This window comes from Rutidosis leptorrhynchoides, chromosome 2 (assembly GCF_046630445.1).
Source record: "Rutidosis leptorrhynchoides isolate AG116_Rl617_1_P2 chromosome 2, CSIRO_AGI_Rlap_v1, whole genome shotgun sequence".
Classification (NCBI taxonomy): Eukaryota; Viridiplantae; Streptophyta; class Magnoliopsida; order Asterales; family Asteraceae; genus Rutidosis; species Rutidosis leptorrhynchoides.
The window spans coordinates 420,662,698-420,677,622 of NC_092334.1; the positions used below are offsets into that span (position 1 = coordinate 420,662,698).

The 14,925-nt window shown below is 32.3% G+C and overlaps 1 non-coding gene across 1 annotated transcript; it reads right to left on the reverse strand.

The window, feature by feature from the left end:
• Nucleotides 1-6,932: 6,932 nt before the first annotated feature.
• On the reverse strand, nt 6,933-7,039 carry LOC139895288 (small nucleolar RNA R71). The gene has a single exon (XR_011775746.1). It is a non-coding gene; the product is annotated as a small nucleolar RNA R71 (small nucleolar RNA).
• Nucleotides 7,040-14,925: the final 7,886 nt, after the last annotated feature.

The following is a 14,925-nucleotide window of genomic DNA, read 5'->3' on the forward strand; positions in this document are numbered from 1 at the left end:
CTTTTCTTTCGTAGATGAAGTGCAGCTGGTTCATCCTCTCGACCGAGGTGTTTTCAAGAATTATGAAAGATTTGAACATGGATTGGAATTGTCCAGATTCAAATGAGGTTTAAGATGAAATCAAGTGGCAAACTTGAAGAAATGTTTAGTTTCATATGTTATAATCAATATTTTAATTCATTTTAATTGTCCAATATTATTAGTCCACAGTCAATAGTCCACAGTTAACAGTCCAATAATTCATATATAGTTTAATATATAATATTCGAATTAATTAATACGTTTCGTGACCCGTATACGTCTCAGACTCGATCACAACTCAAACTATATATATTATTGTAGAATCAATCTCAACCCTGTATAGCTAACTCCCGCATTACTGCATATAGAGTGTCTATGGTTATTCCAAATAATATATATAGATGCGTCGATATGATATGTCAAAACCTTGTATACGTGTTCCGATATTTAAAGTGCGTAAAAAAAAAATAACAAAAATTAAATGACGATAAATAAAGTGCGTAAAGTAAATAACAAAAATTAAATGACAATAAATAAAATTGCGAGAATGTAAATTGGCATAAATAAATTGCGATAAATAAAATGTAATCAGTTAGCAAGGAACAATTAGTTAGGAACAGTTAGCGTGGATTCTTAACAACATTTTTCTCGTAGTTAATTTGTTTGTTTCTAACAAATTTTATTTTGTCCAGCGTTTTCTTCATTATGCCACTTGTTGGATTCTGATAGATCAAAATCTAAATATGAAATTGAATGAAAATGGTTATTCTGTGGTGAACGGATACGTATATCGGTGGTTGTAAATAGGATCGTAAATAACTATTGAATTAGATTTGAAAGAATGTACAATATACTTATTAATGTGAAATCTGAATATTCTTCGGGTATTACCTACCCGTTAAAATATTTTCAACATTAACAGTTTGTACGAAAGAATTTTTAATTACAATCTTTATGAAAATATACTTACATATATATTTTCTTCAGATTTAATCATGGATTTAATGAATTAATATGATATTAATCTCATTTGCTTTTTGGTTTGAACTAGAATAGCTAATCTCTAAGACTTTAGAGATTACATAATAGCCATGTTCCGTGAAGATAAATGATATAGAACGATTCGTAGAACGAAAATTAATCGATGTAGAACAACGTGTAAAATGAAGATTATGCTCGAGGTACAGAATGAGATGTTGAGGCATGGATTGTTGATGATACTGATGTTGTTACTGATGGTACTGTTGGTGCCGGTGATGTTGCTGAAGCTGGTAAATTTTGCACCATATTCTCCCAATTGATTACTCGAGCTCGAAATTCGTTGACTTCTTCTATTATTCCGGGATGATTGTCAGTTGAAACGAGCGGGTGAATAAGGTTCAGAATTGTGGATAGAATATAATCGTATCGAACTACTCTGGAACTGAGGCTGAAAATGGTGTTACGAACAGGTTCGCCGGTAAGTGCTTCAGGTTCTTCATCAAACGGGGAATTCGGTTAGTGGAAGGGATCGCCTTCTGTGCATCTCCATTGATTAAGTTGACAACGAACCCATCAGATGAAGTGGGGATGGATGATTGGTTGATTCATTCTGGTGACACTACTTTCGGAGCTTAGGTGAAACTCCATATTAGAATAGCTGTCGGAATCCGAGGAATTCGAACTAGTTGAGGGATTCATCTCGTACGATCAGATGAAGGATTTTCGATAAGAAATAGATTATAGGATGTAGATTAGTACCCTGCAATACATAATTTACATATGCATATATAATACTAAAATCCCATAAGTTACGGAGGAATCTACGGAATATGTTAGGCAAAGTTTACAGTAACAGATATGCTAAGATATGAATTAGCAGATACGCTAAGATATGAATTATGTCTATACACTATTCATGCAATCCAGGCAGTAAGATATGTCTAGATTAAGTATGATAAGCAAGTGATTCCCTAAAAATGATAAGCAGGAAATTTTCGACACGGAATGATAAACAAAACTTTTGACATATAGACACGGTCGAAGTTCAGACTCACTAATGCATCTAATTAACTATCAGTTAGACACACTAATACAAGACCTGGTTCGCTAAGACCACCGCTCTGATACCAACTGTAACAACCCGTCCTTATCCTCCTGGACAAAGTCATCAACATTTGGTCCCATTGCGATGATCGACTCCAAGTAATGTCCTTAAAATGAGCAAATGCACAGCGGAAGACTTAATTCGTACCTGAGAATAAACATGCTTTAAATTGTCAACCAAAAGGTTGGTGAGTTCATAGGTTTATCATAACAATCATTTCAATATATTAATAGTCCACAAGATTTCATAATCATAAACATAATACACTCGCAAGTGTATGTAAAGCATTCTAAGTGGTTGAGCACTTGGTAACCATACTTAACATTTAATCAACGTCGCATATTCCCTTTATTATGAAATCTCCCTACACTGTACCAAGTGTAGTAACAAAACGAAGTACTGTGCAACCGTTGAATACTGGTCGTCCAGTCCGGTTGGGGTTGTCAGGCCCGATAGATCTATCAACAGGATTCGCGTTTACAATAACACATGTAAATAGTAGTTACCAAGCTACAGAGAAGTATGCCAGTGGTACAACTCAACGTAGAATATATTTTTAAGTACTTGTGTCTATTTCGTAAACATTTATTTACAATAACACATGTAACTTAATATTTATTTGATATAAATAATAATAATAATACTATATAAAAAGTGGTATTATTTTTACAATTTATAAAATTAAGTAAGTTCTTAATATTAATATATCAATTACTTAATAAACTATTTCAATTAACTAATTTATGGATAATTAATATATATAATAAATATAATACATATAACTTAATATTTATTTGATATAAATAATAATAATAATACTATATAAAAAGTGGTATTATTTTTACAATAAAAACCATAATAGTGATAATAATGCTTAAAATAATATTTGCTAATAATAATAAAAATAATAAATTTTTAATAAGCATGATAGTTTTAATAATAATGACATTTTAATAAAATAATAATTTTGATAATTTTAATTAAAATGATACTTTTAATAAAAATAATAATGATAATAATAATACTAAAATATAATAATGATAATTATAATAATAATTTTGATAATAATAATAGTAATAATAATAATAATAATAATAATAATAATAATAATAAAAATAAATAAATAAATAGGAGGAATATATATATACCATCATGTGTCACCATTAATTCATGTTATCATGATCATCATCATCATCCTATTGTAACACATATCACTTTCGACTCTTTCATCATAATCATGATTATAATCATAATCATAATCATACGTGTATCATAATCATCATGATATTTATATCTATAACATTGATAAGGCTAAAAAGGAACATATATTTCATAGCATTATCCCTCAAGAAAGACAAGATTTTAGTTGCAATTGTTCTATTTTCAAGTAATATTCGTTTATATTAAATAAGTGCGAAGACAAAAGGCAGATTCGACGAATTGAAGACACAAAGGTCCGAAAAGCTAAAAAGTACAAGATACAATTAAAGTGGTTCAATTTATTGATGAGAAACGTCTAAAAATGACAAGAGTACAAGACGCAAAACACAAAGTACACGATATAAAATAGTACGAAAGAGCGTTCGAAAATCCGGAACCGAGGCATGAACCAACTTTCAACGCTCGACACAACGGAGCTGAAAGTACAAGTCAACTATGCACAAGAATATAATATAATATTTAAATAATTTATAATAAGAATAATATTAAATAATAAAAAGTTGTTAATTGAGCATAGTTCAGGGGTCATAAGTGAAAATTTCAATTTATCATTTGCCTATAAAAGGCCATCTAAATCGATGATTTAGATACACCTTTTTCCAATCTTCTTTCTTTCTTATGTAATTTATATTTATATTTATAATATTAAGTTTAATTTAAGATTAATAATAATTGGGTTATTGTAAGAAATGTTTTACGGGTTTTAAAGTAGGAACTCTGTCCGTGTAACGCTACGCGATTAATCACCACTGTAAGCTATGTTCTTCCTTTTTAATTTAATGTCTCGTAACTAAGTTATTATTATGCTTATTTGAGCCGAAGTAATCGTGATGTTTGACTAAATATTAAGACGGGGTTATTGGATTTTGTACCATAATTAAGGTTTGGGCAAAAGACCGACACTTGTGGAAATTGGACTATTGAATATTAATAGATGGGGGGTATTGTCTAATTGAGTGACAACTCATTGGAGTCTGTCGAACCTATCTTCAAATTAATTATCCTAATAATTAATAATGATTATGGTTGTCCTATTTAGTGACGTTCATATGGAATCTATTATAATCATTTAATTAATTATTCGGGTTGGGTAATTGATTATTCAAACTGATCAAGTGGGTAAATTAATATTCATATCTAATCAAAATAGGGGTAGATTACATACAGTGATAACTGGTGTAATTGTTGACAGAAGTGATAACTGCGTCACAGTTTAAATCCTTAATTAGTTGGAATATTTGACTTCGGGTATAAGGGTAATTTGACGAGGACACTCACACTTTATATTTATGACCGATGGACTATTATGGATAAAAACCAGATAGGTATCAAATAAACCATAACAAAGGACAATTAACCCGAGTAACAATTAATTAAAATCAAAACGTTAAACATCATGATTACGGAAGTTTAAATAAGCATAATTGTTTTATTGTATTTTTCATCGCACTTTTATTTTCTGTCATTTTATTTTCTGTCATTTTATTTATCGCAATTTATTTTACGCACTTTAATTTTTGTCATTTATTTTTACGCTTAAAATCGACAAACCGGTCATTAAACGGTAAAACCCCCATTTTATAATAATACTACTACTTATTTATATATATATTTTTACAAATAAACTTAATAATATAGCGTTAACTTCACCAGCTCCCTGTGGAACGAACCGGACTTACTAAAAACTACACTACTCTACGATTAGGTACACTGCCTATAAGTGTTGTAGCAAGGTTTAGGTATATCCACTCGATAAATAAATAAATAAAACTTGTGTAATATTTCGTCGCATTTTGTAGTAAAAATTATTACTATTTCGTACACCCCGCTGCACACATCAAGTTTTTGGCGCCGCTGCCGGGGAGCGCTAAAACGCTATATTTTTAATTATAATAATATTGAAATAGAATATAATAATATAATAATATTTTAGAATCAAAATTTGATACGTAAAGTTTTAAAAAGTCGTATTTATTAAATACTTCAGGGGTATATTATGTAACTTGTAATTAATAATTTCTATCATGTCGCTTTCATGTGAATAGTAAATTAATTAATTTCTTTTCATTTACTATTCATGAATAGTAAATGAATTAAAAAAAAAAAGTTTTGAAAAAAAATAATAATTATAAAAAAATTATTAATTTGTAAAAAAAATCGTTTTTTTAAAAAAAAAAAAAAAGTTGTAAAAAAACACGTTTTTTTAAGAAAAAAAATTCGTTTAAAAAAAAAAAAAATTTGTAAAAAAAAAAATTCGTTTTTTTTTAAAAAAAAAAAATTTTAAAAAATTTTTTTAAAAAAAATAATAAATAATAATTTTTTTTTTAAGTTTTATTACCTTTAGATTTTTAGACTATAGTTACAATTTTTAGTATTAAGTTTAGTTTTGCATAGTTATTTTTATTTCTAGAATTTTTAGGTTTGCCGTAAAATCCCTTAAGTGCTTATTCCTTAGACTAAGATTTAGGTGCTTTAGAATTTTGCGACGCCGTTTTTCGCGCTACTTTCTTATTTTTATTTTTCGACGCCTATTTTTCGACCTTTTATTTTTCGACATTTTTCGACGCGCAATCTATTTCTTTCTTATTTCTCGCCATTCTAGTTTTTAGGACTTAGAATTTTTTCTACTTCTTCTCTAAATTTCTTTAAATTACGAAAATTTATTTTAAGTGGTTAAATTGATAGACATCAAAATTTTCTGGTTCGTAGTAATAGTTGGATTTGTACGTGGACCGGGTTATTGGAGCCAAACAGTACTCAATTATATTGAGACCAAACGAATCCTGCCCCTCTGCTGCATCTTTTGGCTATTCGAAACGTGGGCAAAATCAAAAAAGTCTATTGATTGGATAACTTATTATAATTTTTCTTTCCTTTTAAAAACTAATAGGATATTCAGTGAATGCACCGAGCAAGACGTTCACCACCTTTTGTACGTTCACCACCTGTAACTAGATCAAGACATTTAGCAAATATAACCGCCGTTGATTTTTCTTTAGAATCGTCATCCAGTCGACCAAGTACTTCAGTTCAAATTTCCGATAATCCATTTTTTGAACCCAACCTCACAATTGAGAATCCAGAGAATATTCAGGAACGGTTCGTAGATCCTGAACCACTAAACTTTCCTCCGGAGCCACCAATCATTCAAACAGAGATTGTTGAGGAACGAACCATTAAATCAGAATCATCTAGTGATACCGATTCAACGAATTCAATTATGGAAGTAACGGAACCTCTAAGTATGGAAGATCGAATGAGAGCTAAACGCACGGGCCAAGGTCACGCCATTATTAAGCCAGAAGTTAATGCTCCAGATTATGAAATCAAAGGACAAATTCTACATATGGTAACTAATCAGTGCCAATATAGTGGTACGCCAAAAGAAGATCCCAACGAACATCTTCGTACCTTTAATAGGATCTGTACACTATTCAAAATTCGAGAAGTGGAGGATGAACAGATATATCTCATGTTGTTTCCCTGGACTTTAAAGGGAGAAGCCAAAGATTGGTTAGAATCGTTACCTGAAGGGGCGATTGACACATGGGATGTCTTAGTTGAAAAATTTCTTCAAAGATTCTTTCCGGCATCTAAAGCCGTGAGACTTCAAGGAGAAATTGTTACGTTCACACAAAAGCCAAATGAAACATTATATGAGGCGTGGACAAGATTCGGAAGGATGTTGAGAGGATGTCCTCAACACGGTTTAGACACTTATCAAATAGTACAAATATTCTACCAAGGTGTCAACGTTGCTACAAGAAAAGACATCGACATAACAGCTGGTGGTTCCATTATGAAGAAAACCGCAACTGAAGCTTACAAGATCATTGATAACACAGCATCCCACTCTCATGAGTGGCACCAAGAAAAAGATATCTTTCGATCATCTAAAGCGGCTAGAGCCGATTCTAGCCATGACTTTGATTCCGTTTCCGCAAAAATAGATGCTTTCGAAAGAAGAATGGAAAAGATGAATAAAGATATTCACGCAATACGAATCAGTTGTGAGCTATGCGGTGGACCACACTTATTGAAAGATTGTCACATTGAACCAACCATGGAACAACGAGAGAATGTTTTCTATATGAACCAAAGGCCGGGAAATAATTATCAAAATAATTATCAACCGCCAAAGCTAAACTTCAATCGAAATCAAAACATTCTTTACAATCCAAAAGGACTCGAAAATAACTGGTATAACCAACAAGGTCCGAATAACCAACCAACTCAAAACAACACTTTCAATCAACAAAGACCTGGCTTATATAAACTACAACAACAAACCGAAGAGAAAAAGTCAAATATAGAAGACGTGGTATTCAAGCTAGTTGAATCTCAAACACAATTTATTGAAACTCAAACCCAAACAAATGAGAGGTTTGATCAGTCATTAAGAACTCAACAAGCTTCCATTTTGAATCTAGAAAAACACGTAGGTACTCTTGCTAGCATGATGAGTGAGAGGGAACAAGGAAAGCTACCGAGTAATACTGAAGTAAATCCTCGGAAAGAGAATGTTAATATGGTGTCAACAAATTCTGAAAAACCAGCTCCAGAAGATGGGAAGGTTTTAGATGTGAGTAACAATGAAGAATTTACACCACCACCACCACCCGAGTATGTAAAGCCAGTGGTGTCACCATACAAACCACCCATCCCGTTTCGAAGAAAAGGAGTTGAGTATGAGCAAGTAATAAATAATAAAGATTGTGATACTTCTGGAAAGAAGAAGAAGAAAAAGAATAAGAAAGTACAAGAAACAAAAGCCATAGAAGTAAACCCGGTGAATACAGTTCCACCAAAACCTCCACCTAGGGTAGGTGATCCGGGTGAATTTATTGTTCCTTGTCTACTTAGTGATTGTGTCATGTATGATGCACTGGCAGATTTAGGTGCAAGTGTGAGTGTTATGCCTCTTTCCTTATATAAGAGATTAGGTGTAGGTAAGTTAAGTCCAACGGATATGAGTGTTCAACTCTTTGATCAAACCATTAAGCACCCAGTTGGAATTGCTGACAACCTACCCGTTCAAGTAGGTAATTTAACCTTTCTAGTCGAATTTATTGTCATTGACATAGAAGAGGACCCAAACGTTCCTCTAATTTTAGGTCGACCATTCTTTGCGTCCACCGGGGCGTTATTTGATGTAGGAAATGGAAGAATGACACTTAGTAGTGGTAACAAATCGATCACCTTTATGATTCGAAAGTCTAAATCTCCACCAACCAAAACCATTGAACCAGCAAAAACGATTGGTAACAACCATGTTGTTTTACCAACTCTAACGGTAGTGCTTAATAATAATAAAACGCCTAAGTGTGGGGAAAATGAAGTAACACCTAATGATGACCTGATAACAAAGAACCCCGTTGTTGATACGAAATTAAATGACCCCGTTATTAATAGTTCAATGAAGAAACTTATTAAACGGATTCGCGATGCTAGAACCAAGGGGAACTTTAAGTTATGTAACCAGTTAGTATCCAATCTATCACCTAAAGAAAAGGAGAAACTAGTTGAAATTGTGGATATTACACAGGAATCCGACCAATGGCTTAAAGAAAAAGTCACGGATATGCAAGTTGATTATGGACCAAGAGAAATTGACGATGAAGTTAATCACAATTTCGACACCACAGCTACCTAAGTGTGGGGAGATTTAAATGTTCTAAAAAGAAAATGCTGTCTAGAGTTAATTGTTCTGTTCTCGTGTAGTTCCGAGAATGGAATCCGATTGGTCTTTTCCGCTAGCAGACACTAAAGAACTAGTTTTCTCCCACCATTTTGAATTTTTTTTTTTTAGGTTTTGTATGAAATTAATATGCTTTTTAAATTTAATTTTTGTGTGTATTTAAAAACAAAAATTTACTTTATTTCATTAAGTTTAAAAAAAATGATTTCTAAAATTCGTCGTAAGTTGAACACTAGGTCATTAAACTGAAATTGCTTTACCCGAAGGCGAGGCGACAAATTTTGTTATCATTATTTTATTGATTTAAAGTATGCCAAAAAAATATTATATTTTATAAATTTTTGAACGTGGGGTTATATACCAGACTTCAAAAATATGTATATATATGTTTGTATTTTATGTTATATACAAAACAGGGTAAAACAACGAACTTTCAAAGACTGTCATTAAGTTCAGCAAAAGGTACTAATTTTGACGACAAGACGTAAAATATCAAATGTGAGATAACAACAAGATGTTTGCAAACTGGGTATTTTTAATCATTTCTCTACGCTAATCACCCTCATGAATTTATAATTATAGTCTGATTTCATGCAAATGAGGGCATTGCATGATCTTAAGTGTGGGGAAGGGTTATAAATTCTCTCGGGTTTACACTTGGTTTATTTGCCAAATTTTGTAAAAATTTGAAAAATTTTCAACTAAACGAATTCAAAATCATGTTTATACATATTTATGAACGATGAAAACTAGGTGTTAATGCCGAAATTATCGTTACCTCGAAAAAGACATAAATTGAGAAACAACCCAAAACGCTTGAATTCATTTAAAATGGAATTGAAGAGAATAAAAAGGCAAAGAAAGAAACTAAGTGTGGGGAGAATGTACCAAGTTATTTAATTAAAAAAACTATCTATCACATATTTTGTACAAGATTATTGCAGGTACTTTTGTTTTGGACTAAAATAATCAGTTTTACCCGATTTACTATAATACTTTTGAAAGAAAGATGGATCTACACGATGAATCAATTCCATCATTTGAAGGAAGTAAAGTCTTCCGAAAAAGACACACGCTTCTTGATTTAGGTCAAAAAGTTGTCGTCCAGACCAGCTGTAGGTTGACGAAAAATCTAGAAAAGTCATCACTAAAATCGGCTGGAAATCCACGGACCTCAGCATCAAACAGGGTCGCCAAGTGGTCAGATTTATCCTAACCATGAGAAGGATTTATCTCGTACAATGGGGGGGCACCGTGCAAATTAGCTTGATAAGACCAATGAATCAGATCCCCAGAAAAAGGATAATCTCCTTAAAGATTAAAAATCAGCCTTTAAGCCTGATAATACTCAATCCTTGAGATTGACTTTAAAGATTGAGAATTACAAACTCATGGAATTCGATGATATCTAAACTCGAGCTTGAACGAGAAAATATTTTGATCAAAATTACAAACCGATTTGTTTTCTGAAAACCCATTTTCAATGCGTTCATTACCATTGAACGTAAAATCCTAGGAATTCACCTGGAATTCATTAGGTCACCTGAACCAAATCGGGTGTCAACCGTAAGAACGGTGGTTGCATAGCATGGTCGGAGACAGGACCTTGTGCCAGACCGAAAAATCATAGGATGATCTTTACTATCGCTCCTACCAAGGATAGTACTAGCATCCGACACGTCAAAAGACCATAATCATCTGCATGTCATGGGACATTGCCTTAACAGTTTCTTGTTCATCGCTTTCCTTTACAACCGGACGGTAGTTTGCCGAAAGGTAATATACGGAACAAGTAAATTTGATGTGTGCTTTCCGATACAGGGATAGCAGTGGATTACACGAACCTAAAAGTTTTTAGCCGAAATATTGATCCACAAATATATTTTGCAACAACGAATGGTGGGTCAAATCAGAAAACTTATCTAGGGTAAAATCTAGATTGAATTTTCAAAAGATCAAATGTTTTCATAAAGATCCAATTTCCTAAAGGATCTACATTTTTATAGTCATGTGGGACTGTAAACCGCCTTTCAAATGTGCACTTTGCTTTGGAAACCGAAAGTAAATCGGCTATTTGATTGCAAGTGTCGTTGACCTAAACCCAAGGCAACTGTGGATGACACACCCACCTTTAACCATGGTTCTATCGTTACTATCATTGTTTATACCGCTCTATCAAAATCACTGATGTACAAAGTGTGAAGAATAAAGAAGTGATTCGTGTGATTTGTATTATCTTATTTCAAGACTGTATTGCTTGAGGACAAGCAACGCTCAAGTGTGGGGATATTGATAAGGCTAAAAAGGAACATATATTTCATAGCATTATCCCTCAAGAAAGACAAGATTTTAGTTGCAATTGTTCTATTTTCAAGTAATATTCGTTTATATTAAATAAGTGCGAAGACAAAAGGCAGATTCGACGAATTGAAGACACAAAGGTCCGAAAAGCTAAAAAGTACAAGATACAATTAAAGTGGTTCAATTTATTGATGAGAAACGTCTAAAAATGACAAGAGTACAAGACGCAAAACACAAAGTACACGATATAAAATAGTACGAAAGAGCGTTCGAAAATCCGGAACCGAGGCATAAACCAACTTTCAACGCTCGACACAACGGAGCTGAAAGTACAAGTCAACTATGCACAAGAATATAATATAATATTTAAATAATTCATAATAAGAATAATATTAAATAATAAAAAGTTGTTAATTGAGCATAGTTCAGGGGTCATAAGTGAAAATTTCAATTTATCATTTGCCTATAAAAGGCCATCTAAATCGATGATTTAGATACACCTTTTTCCAATCTTCTTTCTTTCTTATGTAATTTATATTTATATTTATAATATTAAGTTTAATTTAAGATTAATAATAATTGGGTTATTGTAAGAAATGTTTTACGGGTTTTAAAGTAGGAACTCTGTTCGTGTAACGCTACGCGATTAATCACCACTGTAAGTTATGTTCTTCCTTTTTAATTTAATGTCTCGTAACTAAGTTATTATTATGCTTATTTGAGCCGAAGTAATCGTGATGTTTGACTAAATATTAAGACGGGGTTATTGGATTTTGTACCATAATTAAGGTTTGGGCAAAAGACCGACACTTGTGGAAATTGGACTATTGACTATTAATAGATGGGGGGTATTGTCTAATTGAGTGACAACTCATTGGAGTCTGTCGAACCTATCTTCAAATTAATTATCCTAATAATTAATAATGATTATGGTTGTCCTATTTAGTGACGTTCATATGGAATCTATTATAATCATTTAATTAATTATTCGGGTTGGGTAATTGATTATTCAAACTGATCAAGTGGGTAAATTAATATTCATATCTAATCAAAACAGGGGTAGATTACATACAGTGATAACTGGTGTAATTGTTGACAGAAGTGATAACTGCGTCACAGTTTAAATCCTTAATTAGTTGGAATATTTGACTTCGGGTATAAGGGTAATTTGACGAGGACACTCGCACTTTATATTTATGACCGATGGACTATTATGGATAAAAACCAGATAGGTATCAAATAAACCATGACAAAGGACAATTAACCCGAGTAACAATTAATTAAAATCAAAACGTTAAACATCATGATTACGGAAGTTTAAATAAGCATAATTGTTTTATTGTATTTTTCATCGCACTTTTATTTTCTGTCATTTTATTTTCTGTCATTTTATTTATCGCAATTTATTTTACGCACTTTAATTTTTGTCCTTTATTTTTACGCTTAAAATCGACAAACCGGTCATTAAACGGTAAAACCCCCATTTTATAATAATACTACTACTTATTTATATATATATTTTTACAAATAAACTTAATAATATAGCGTTAACTTCACCAGCTCCCTGTGGAACGAACCGGACTTACTAAAAACTACACTACTCTACGATTAGGTACACTGCCTATAAGTGTTGTAGCAAGGTTTAGGTATATCCACTCGATAAATAAATAAATAAAACTTGTGTAATATTTCGTCGCATTTTGTAGTAAAAATTATTACTATTTCGTACACCCCGCTGCACACATCAAACATCAACTATATCATATTCTCGATCATCTTCATTATGGCTTTCATTGTTTCCTCATCATCTTCAATATACGCATCATCATCAACATCTCGCTCCATCATCATCATAACCTAGTCATCAACATCTCATCTTCATCATCATTCGGTTATCATATCATCGATCATCATCCTAACATCATCGTGACTATTATTATCATACACATCATCACTTAACATCACCCTCTTCGCTAGTTTATCATCACTTATATTCGATCATCACATCATCGTGAACCATATGGATTTTGTGACTTATTTGAAGTGTATTTAACTAAATTACCCATCTGTAATTTACTTTGCACTGGTAACCGTCACATATTAATCTCAAACAATTAGGCCACTAAGAAAAATAGTTGGGCCGTGATGCTTCTAAAACATGATGGGTCACCTACATAAAATCTACGGGGCCACAATTAGAAAAATGCATTTTTTTTTATTCTAATACGTGTTGAGCTGTCGACTAAACCGAAAACAGAAAGTATATTGGTGGGGTCTTTTGTAATTCATTTATCTTTTTCATCATCCCACCATCATCACGACTCATAATCATCTTCATTTAAACAGAAAACGGTTACAAGCTTGATTGTTGAGAGGTCCGTTTGAAACATAAAATAGCAGCAGCAGACCTCGTGGTTTGTGAACTGTTTTTGAATAAAAAGTACAACAGAATGAGCAATATGTAGCGGGTTTGGTTATAGTGGACAAAGGTGGTGATGATTGTTATGGTTGATGCTTCGAAGATCATGAAAGAAACGAAAAAAAAAATATACCTATGTGGTAACGGTTTAGAGTGGTGATCGTGGGTGATAGTGAGGGTGGTGAAAATTCGTTGTGGTTTCTTGGTTTGGTTCAAACCAAAATAGAAACATTTGTAGTTGTAGCAACCGAATAACAGAAAAAGTGTTGAAGATTAAAGTGATCCTCGTACGAACTAAGAAACAGAAAAAAAAATAAAGATGGTGATGGTTAAGGTTAAGGTGTTAACCGTATGCGAAGAGGGGAGGGAATGAAAAATAGGTGGTGGTGCTCCGGTGACGATGATGGTCGGTGAGGATGGTGAAGAGTGGCGATGGTTGGAACCAAAACATAAACGGGTAGTGGTGTTATAGTGGGGGTTATGGGTTTTCTATAAGTTTATGTATATATATAAATATAGAGGTGGCGGTTAGTAGTGGTTTGATGGTTATGGGGTGTCGAGGGTGGTGGCAGATGGCGGTGGAAGGTGATGGAAGAGGGTGACCCTCGGTTGGTGATGGTTTTGTCATTGAATCTCATATAACATATATGTTATATATATAAATATGTAAGACATATAAGTCTTGCAGTAAACATAAACGTGTCAAATTTAAATAATAATAAAACATTCTTAGCTGCCATACACTAACCTTAAGGCACCGACAGTTTGCACGGGTACTATCTCGTGTTCATTGCTAAACAGTTAACGTATAAAAGTGTCCCTAAAAATCCCAAATTTTTAGATTAAATATAATTAATTATTTCACTCATTAACTGTTTGAAACCTGATCAAAAAGGTTCAATAATTATTTATTTTATGTTCCAATTTATATGTACGGAGTGCTAAAATTTAATCTTAAAAAGGTAAAAATATTGTTGACAAATCTAAAATCTTCGTAATTAATTTACACTCCAACTTTTATTTTAATCTTTCATAAACATGTATTATATCTATATTAAAACTAACGAAATGTCAACCGAGTGTCACTGACGTTTACTAATTAGGCTCGAAATCATTTATTTTCACATACTCTCTCTCTCTATATATATAATGTTTAATAGCAAGTTTTACTACATAAAT